Raw genomic sequence first — 9,609 nt, 5'->3', positions numbered from 1 at the left:
TCGAGTGAATAACGCCTGTCCATTCCCTCCACCCGCACCCGCACTTTTCTTTAGATACAGTAGGTTACTACCTCGGCGCTTTATCTTGATTCTACAAGTTTTAGTTGATCGGTATTCTTGCAGTCTACCTTTCAGCCCTTGCATTTGGATTGTTGTATGGATTGAGATCGGTCCTGGCTAATAAAGAAAATGAAAGTTCACAACACGCATAGTCCTTTATGGTATGAAAATTGCACATAAATTATTCAATGGAGGCTTCCATTGGTCCTGTATGTCAGCGTGTTTAGTGATTGGCGTGTGTCTTGTCTGGAATTGGTTGCAGCCTTCTTTCAAATTATGGCATTATATTGAAAAATGAGAGCTTAGAAAACAGACTGACGTGCAATCTTAATATCGGACGAAATTTCAACGAGGAAATAGAAAACAATCTGAATAATGAGCCGTATATTTGTACTCTTACGTATCTTATGTTGGTATTGTTGATTTCCAGTGATGTTAAATAGTTTTTGATTTCTTCGTATTTTAACACTTTATATGTACTTTTTCAGTATTTACTTATTTGTAAAATCCATATTTGCATGTTAATGCCACTGGATAAAATGTGCGTTTTGCAGCATATACAGTATAACGTCTTTTTTTATAAATCTCAATAATGCATTAGTCATTAGGTTACTGTAAAAAAATGTTAAATTGTTAAATTCAGGTTTAAAAGATGACGATGGCATTCTGTCGTTTTTTATTGCCTCAACACATTCTGCTTTCCGCATCAAGTTTGAACGGATACACGAATCACTCCTAGCACCAACTAATATAACACCCAATATAAAAATGAAATGTACACATTTACCAATTTAAAAACATAATTTGCTATTTTATGTGGTAATCAACCCCAAATACGCGGAGAATAATCCCCGCTGCGGCGTCAAGTTCAAGTGTCAGTTAACTTTTAAATCGACCCCCACACGGAGTGATCATCTTGACTTTATTTCATTAATACTGGCTTCCTCTGTATATCCCGACAGATTCCGAGCAAGGAAGCAGATGTTGACTAAACGGTAAAATCGTTGTAATATTTTAGATAACGAAGCAAGGGTCCGCTTTTTCCCTTGGAAGGCCCGCCTGCTGAATAAGACAAGCTTCGGAACTGCCGTGAGTCAGTGACCAATAAAACAGTAAGTCAAACTGTTAAGGAGTAGCCATCTCTTCTGTGTATCTGTTCGTTTATTTAGTTATGCAGTGATGCCAAGCTGCTGACCGCGAATAACCCCGAGTCTCCGAATTTTTTTTTTTTTTTTGGTGCACACACATGTTGGCTTGTCGCCAGTCTATAGGACGATCCCCCTAAAGCCCACTTTAGAAACCCAACAAAGCCCCATCTGTTTGTACGCAGGAACACTTTGAGTGGCTCTGGCGGATCACGCCACCTGATGACATCATGATACGCCTGGGTATGTTGAACCAAAATGTTTTGTAAATGAAGGCAAAAACCCGCAGCTCTCATAGTCTGGGGGATACGCACCACCTGCTGCTCTGCACCCGTGGCAAACAAAAACTTGGCCAAAGCATGCATATAAATGAAAGGAAAGATCATATACATGCATATGATTTCCCTAGAAAAGAGGGCAGGCTATGTGTTTTCCATCAGAGAAACCCATAGGTGGGATACCTCTGTGGAATTCCCTTTTCAGTTTGGTTATGTATTATTGACCTTTGAAGTATGGAAACATGACTGACCTTTGAAAAGTAAAAACATGACTGCTTCCCATGTCCACAAATCAGACTTTTTGTTTCTATACATGAGTTGTGTGGGGCAGAGAGATGAATGCCAATGCCTCACAGCTCCATTTGAATTCCTGTCTAGTCGCTGTTACCCCATGTCTGTGTTTACTTCTGGTATTCCATCCCATCCACCAAAGATATGCACTGTTGGTCAAATGGTGACCGTAACACTGGCTCATTGTGGGATTATTATATGTGAGTGCGTTCTGCGGTGACAAGCCAGTGTTCGCACCTCGTTTAAATCCTATGCTACTGGAATACTCGCCAGATTTGGGTAAAGGAGGTAGATTACTACATCACAGGTTGTCATTGTTTTGCATAAGTTGCAGTAATATGAAGGATTGTGGTGAAGTATGAATTTTACTACGTTTATTAATGCTTAAAAATCCCAGCGGGTGCTTAATAATAAACCTTCAGGTGTCAGAACAATGTTAGCCCAATGAAAATGTTATCAAGGAGAGGCTGGTAGCCTATCCTTTGTGTTTAATTTAATTACTTGTGTTGAGGATAACTGTGTAAATATTGTAGTGTCCAATGGGAAGGCAATGACGACACACACACACACGCTAACTTGAGGAAACCTGCACTGGGAGTCTTATTTCGAATCAAAAAAACAACACTACAGATACAACTAAAACCTTCCAGTTGTTTTATTTTTTGGACACCGGAAATGCCCGATAAATGCCTCATTGTCTTAACCAATCCTTTACACTTCAAAAGAGCCTCTTTCCTTTCACCAGCTCCTATTTAACTCCCGTTGCAATCAGACTCTGACGACCTTCCTTCATCTTCCCGCAGGTTGCCTGAAGTGAGCTCATTTAGCTTGCACATCTCACCATTCTCAATCTTGTCCCTGGACGCACCTACCCACCTCAGCAGCCAACCGGCCGATACAATATTTATCGTTAGATTAACTGCTTCTCTCGAGTTTGTCTAACCAAAGACATGGCTTTAGGAAGAACAGAGTCAGATTAAGCAATATACTGTAACTGTAAACCAGAAGCCTGCCAGTTCAATCCATAACTCTAACTCATTGTGTTGCCTTTCTTGAGTCATTGCACCTCTGTTTTATAGAAATGTGGAAAAATGTTTCTGCACCTTACATATAAAGAATCTTGGGATGCTTGACTATAAAAAAAGGTACTAAGTTGGAATGTTAAAATATTAGAACAACTGTGACAAGAACAGCCTCATTCACTCTGTTTATCTAGATTGTCCAAAATAACATCAAGTTGAAATCTGAGGGTCCGTAATGTCTTGCTCTCCACCACACTACATGGTAATTTATTCCATTTTTGCATGAAGAAAACCTTCCTAACATTTATGTACAATTTGTCCATACGTTTCTAACTGTGCTCCTGTGTTCTTCTGAAAGAATTTATTTTACAGTAATAGTTGGAATTCATTGTACTAAAAACTCTGATTGCGTCCCCTCTTAATCTCTGTTTGCTGAATCTGAAGAGGTTCAACTTCATTAATCTCTCTTCATAGCTCATCATTCTTAGTCCCAGAATCAGTCAAGAATCATTCAAGAGTTCAGCTGGTAGGTGTCAGTAGGGCCTGAATCAGGAGAGAAGATACTGAAGGTAAGACCACAGATCCCCACATCAAAAGTTGGGAAGTATTCTGTAAAAGCCGATATGTGAAGGAGTGTAAGGTTGGCCATTTTCTGTTTACTTTGGTAATTCCTGTTGATTTTTATGTTTACCCTTCCTTTGTTTGTTATAAAAAGACCAACTTTTTTCTAATGTTTTGGATTCCTTACCTCTATTCTGAGTTAAGGAACAACTCAAAGATTCCTCTATAAACTGTAATGGTTTGAAAGTTGAGTACACTTTTTCCCCTCTCACTGTGTCTTTCATTAAGAGATTTAGACTGTCTTTTGTGATGTTTTACATTTCTTGTTTCTGTTAGCACGCTCAGTTGATCAGGTAACAAATCTATCAGATTTATCAGATATTTTACACTTGATAAGAAAGTTATTTCTACTGTAGGAGGAGAATGGGTATCCCAGGAAATAATTGCCTGGATGGGATGCCAATACAACAATGCAGAAAAAGTGGCCAGCAGGACAGGAAAATACTTTTGTGCTGGGCTGGCATGATTTAATAAATGGACCAGAAGAACCCTAGAGTAGGGAGCTATTCCATCCCCCATACACCAGTCTGGAAATGCAGCTCTGCGGGGGTCCCTGCTTCCAGGAAGATACAGCATGGCACTGGAAGCAATCCTGAGTCAGAGTCGGGAGGCAGTGGGCAACACTCAGTGGGAGACAGAGGAGAAGGAATTGTTGGATTTATTTGTATTGTTTCTGTAGCTGATTACTACAGGATTATGAAGAGGTGCTTGTGAGAATAAAAAATCCTTTATTTTATTCATATAGTAGTAAAATACCCACGCTTCGCAGCGGCAAAGTACTGCCTTAAAATTTTTATTAAGAATAAAATTAAACCTTTTTAAACTGAGGGAAAATATACCATTAATTATTTGTTAAGGATCTCTTTGTATACCACATTGTGATTTCGGCCCTCTGGTTGTAATATGACCAAGCTGTGCGCTGAGCTTACTCTTGAGCATGCAACGTACAGTTGGCCATGTGAACAGTAATCTTGTCTCAAATCTCACAGCTTGGATTGCTGCTGTCGTAATCGGTTTGAGTTTCATGGTTTCTTTCAATTACGTTAGTATTTGCAGGACTTGTGTTGAAGTGACATTTGGCATCTGTCAAGCGTTGTAAGCAAACAAACCGGTTTCATCGATAACTTCACATCCAGCTTTTGAGAGTTTAAACATTCATAAACATCAAAGTGTCCACTACTGAAATCATCACCTGTTAATCTAAGATGTTTAAGAGGCATTGACGGTTGTCGAAAGGTGTAAAATATTTGGCCATTTCGGTACACTTGAAAGCGACAACCGAACAATTCAGCGGCAGCCATCAACTCACATGCAGAACCATAGGTGAAGGGCTTAAGCATTTCACGCTTATAGTGCTCCTGATTAGTATAATTTTCTCCTATACCGTCATCAGTCCACACCTTGAACCTGTCCCAGTCATTCAATACATAAGACACAATGTTCCTCCAGATATCAAGAGTGAGCCTGATATGGCCGTGCAATATGTAACAAGGAGAATGGAAAAGGCAGGTGCCATCTCCGGGCATGGAAACCACTCGGTAAGTGACAGTTCTTTGATCGATGGTGATCACCTCGATAGACATGTTAATGGGAGTACGGTTGGAACGATAAAGGAAATGGGTACCTGAACAATGTAAAGTAAGTCTAAAATACCTACACAATAACTATAATCGTAATAAACGAACAATAAAACAGCGGAGAAGCCGTGGATTAAATAAAAAGGCTGCAGTTATCAGCAGGGAGATGTGAATCCCGTGGCGAAGCAAGGAAGGGAATGTAGAGACCGGAGCGACAGACAGCCTTATATAGGCTGGCAGCCAACAACGTGGGAGGCGTTGGGATGGGGGACCTAACCCCATCTCACACGGTGACCGAGCTGCAGGCTATGGACGTATATATGTACTTAAGTAGGATTCAGTTAGCGTTGGGAACCCGCGTACCAAATTTCTTGAAGATGGACCCATAAGTAACAAAGACCATTGGAAAGTTCAATATGGCAGCTGACAGTGGCATCATACCACTCAAATAAGTACGTACATCGGTTTCAGTTAGAGCAGGGAAGCCGCCTACCAAATTTCGTGAAGATGGGGCCATAAATAAGAAAGTTCAACATGGCGGACGTTGTCGACCGTTATGACCGTTATGCGTAGAATTTCGAAATGAAACCTGCTTAACTTTTGTAAGTAACCTGTAAGGAATGAGACTGCCAAATTTCAGCCTTCTACCTACACAGGAAGTTGGAGAATTAGTGACGTTGGAAAGTTCAATATGGCAGCTGACAGTGACATCATACCACCGAAATAAGTATGTACATCAGTTTCGGTTAGCACAGGGAAGCCGCCTAAAACATTTCATGAAGATGGGGCCATAAATAAGAAAGTTCATCATGGCAGACGTTGTCGACCGTTATGACCGTTACGTGTAGAATTTCGAAATGAAACCTGCTTAACTTTTGTAAGTAAACTGTAAGGAATGAGCCTGACAAATTTCAGCCTTCTACCTACATGGGAAGTTGGAGAATTAGTGAGTGAGTGAGTCAGTCAGTCAGTGAGGGCTTTGCCTTTTATTAGTATAGATTGAATGTTGTATTGCAGTGTCTGTAGTTTGGGGTTCTCTGGCGCTCCCTTGTGGTCACACTACCCATTTGTCACTGCTATCAGATTGATGTTTCAGTAAAAATGGTCATTTCTGTACGCCATTTTGCACTGTTACATTTTATACACTTTGATCCACTGTTTTGGGTTCAGACCCTATGCCCAGTCACTGCTTTTGTGGAAAGTGCATTCTCTCTGCAGGTCTGCATGTATTTTCCTCCAGGTACAATACTGTACTTCATTTTTTTTCCCCACATGCTACAGACACGTGTTAGATTAATTATTAATTCTAAACTAGTCCTTTGTGGGTATGTTCATTGGTGTGCCATTGTGGTCCTCGCTTTGTGTCCAATATTGTCAAGATAGGCTGTGGTCTACTATGAGTCTGCATTCAGTTTGGTGGTTTAGTGATGGTGGATGTGTTGTGTTGTGTCGTGTCATGATGTGACGTGAAATGAAAAGACCAAATACAGTAGTCCAAAGCACATCCTCTTTTAGTAACTAGAGATGAACAATTTGAATATCTCTGTTGTCCATGTGCAAACTGACAGGGAAACATTTCTTGATTAAAAATCTTTGTCAATAGAATATAAAGACTCCAGCAAGTATGTTAGAAATGTATTCATCAAAGACGCTTCTGGAGCACACCAAGGAAGATTATTGTTCTTGCCTTGTGATTACAGATGTGCTAACAATTCTTTGTTCAGGCAGAGCTGTTATAAATATGAATATACAAGAGTATCTTTAGCATATAGCAGATAGCATGCAAATTATAGGCCAGTACATTTACTTAAAAAGGTAGAAGAGGAGGAACTAAACTTGAATGATGGAATATATTTTTAAGCTGGGACTCAAGGTCAGTGGCTGCTTCCTACAGAAGTGTTGGGATACACTAAAGCTGAAGGACAAACGCCAGTATAAAGCTCCCTTAATGTATTGGTAATCTCATGGCATCCTTTCAAGGAAACGGTGAAGAGAGCTGCATCTCTTAAAACAATACTGGACTAGTTAACAGAGTTAGAAAAACCTTTTGAGCCTAAGAGTTCATGCTGCTAAAAGGTAACATTAAGATTTTCCCCAACAAAGCAAACAAAAAATTTAATTTTTAAGCTCCCTTTGGAAAGCGCTTTCTAAGTACATATAAAAATAACTGTTTGTGTGTATTTGAAGCACAGACACATTGCTTTAGGTCACACTGTCAGTCACTGAATTAAAATGAAGCGGCCTCCTTGGGATTTTAAGTTCATTTTAACAGACGTAAGGTTGCCGCTACTTCAGTGTAAGACCCACTAGTATGTTTACTAGTAAACAATGGCTCAAATAATCAGAAGACCTGGAAAAGCCGAAATAAAATGATGATTAAAATCTTAAAAACCAAGAGAAAAAAGCTAAATTATCTCCATGTAACACTCAAAAATGCTTGCTATGTTCGATCCCAGTTTTGAAATTTCTAGCGTCAAGTCTTTAATTGTCCTGTGTAATTTGCCCCATGTCTGATCTGCTAGTCATTATTAGGATACAACTAAGTGATACAACTCCATAGAAAAAGTTAGAACTTAAAATTATTTATATTTCTAATGAATGTAAATCTCACACTGCTGCTCTTTTCTAAATGCATTTACATTTACTTATTTGGCTGACACCTTTATTTAAGGCAACTTATAACATTTATGATACAATTTATTACATTTCTTTTGGTTTTTCCAATTGGAGTACAGGCAGGTCGAGTGACTTGCTTGTAGTCAAACAGTGGTGTCAGTAGTGGGATTTGAACCCACAAACGTTTAACCTCTACACCACACTGCCTGAATCAAATGAGAGAAGAAAAAAGACACCAGCTAACTAAACAATGAGACCAGTTAGAGGTAAAGTGGCCCACTGATTGTGAAACTGGTTGAAACAAAAATCTGCAGCCTTAGGGGTCCTCTAGAACTTGGATATGAAGGCTCTGCCGAAAAGGCCATAACTCATATATTTTTATATATCATTTTTTTAGTTTATATGATCACACTAAAGGTCTGCCACAATACTTTATTGACTTTCATATGCACAATATACTGCTTTCATTCATATGAATATACTGGATTGTCTGTGAAGTACCGCATAGTGCCTTCAGAAAGTATGCAGACCCTTTCAGTTTTTACACATTTTGCGATGTTGCAGCTTTGTGTTAATATTCATTTAAATTAATTTTCTTCCCTATCAAGCAACACTCTGTACTCCAGAATAACAAAACAGGATTTTAACCATTGTTGCAAAATCATCTTTCTCTATATAAATATATATTGTGGCAGACGGCTGGGGACCTTGCACCACCAGAACGCGTGGAGAAGGGAAGGACCGGGAGAGGGGCAATATCTTCCCTGTGGGTCAAGAGGGCAGCCCCCCTGGATTGTATCATAGGCCAACGAATTTGGAGTTTGGAAGCTCAACCCTGTTGCGGTTGGCCACCGCCAGGCGGCGCCTGGACAATCCAGTAGCCTTGAACTGCAGCGCTTCTGCCACTCCAGGAAGTGCTGCAGGAACAGGAACCAAGTATGCCCAGAGTGCTTCCGGGTGCCCATGCATCACTTCTGCCACACCAGGAAGTGCTGCCAAAAGATCATCATGTAGCACCTGGAGCACATCTGGGGTGTTATAAAAGGGCTGCCTCACTCCATTCAGGGAGCCGGGGTCAGAAGGTAGAGGAGAGGAGAGGAGGCAAAAGAATTGAGAGAAGAATAAAGAAAGATGGGACTGTGAGCTAATTGTAGCTGGTTTAGACCATTGTGTGGTGGTGTAAAGCTAAAAAGGGAATTAAACGTGTGTGTTTGTGGACATCTATTGTCTGTGTGTCGGGGCTGAACCTAACACACAGCGTAATAGTAAACTAAATGTAAAAACATTGAATAACACTGAGAAAACCTTGAACAACAGAAACTTAACACTGGAAGAGTTGCGCTATAGCGCTACGAACCGCTCGCTAAAAACACTTTTTAATGAGTTTTTAGCACAGGGAAAAAAATGAACATTTGAAAAATCCGTAATTTAATAAACCACCAAGAAAAGTAACATTGCGTTGTTTACCGATCGCTGTAAACAGAAGTGAAGTGGAGCTTAAAATCCAATAGAAAAAAGGATTAAATTAAATACAACAAGGTTAAAACAATGCTCGGATCTGTCTCTTTAAAAACAACCCGGTGCATTCTTTAACTGCCTTCTCAGCCTTACGCATCCAGCCATCTCTCTCTCCCGTGCGCGCGTGTGTCTCTCTCTCTCTCTTTTGTGTGTGTGTGTGTGTGCGTCTCTCTCGTGTGTGTGTGTGTGTCTCTCTCTCTCTCTTTTGTGTGTGTGTGTGTGTGTGCGTGTGTGTGTGCGTCTCTCTCGTGTGTGTCTCTCTCTCTCTCTTTTGTGTGTGCGTGTGTGTGTGCGTCTCTCTCGTGTGTGTGTGTGTGTGTCTCTCTCTCTCGCACGTGCGTCTCTCTCGCTTGCTGCATGGGGAATGCACAGGGAGAGACTGAACACGTGCGGAAATCATCTGCGCACACAAACCGAAAGGGAAACTGGCTTGTTCGTATACCGAGTATGTGGTCATGAACAGATGCAAAAGTTTGGTGAA

This window comes from Polypterus senegalus, chromosome 4, assembly GCF_016835505.1.
Source record: "Polypterus senegalus isolate Bchr_013 chromosome 4, ASM1683550v1, whole genome shotgun sequence".
NCBI classification, from domain to species: domain Eukaryota; kingdom Metazoa; phylum Chordata; class Cladistia; order Polypteriformes; family Polypteridae; genus Polypterus; species Polypterus senegalus.
This window is presented reverse-complemented; position numbering follows the sequence as displayed.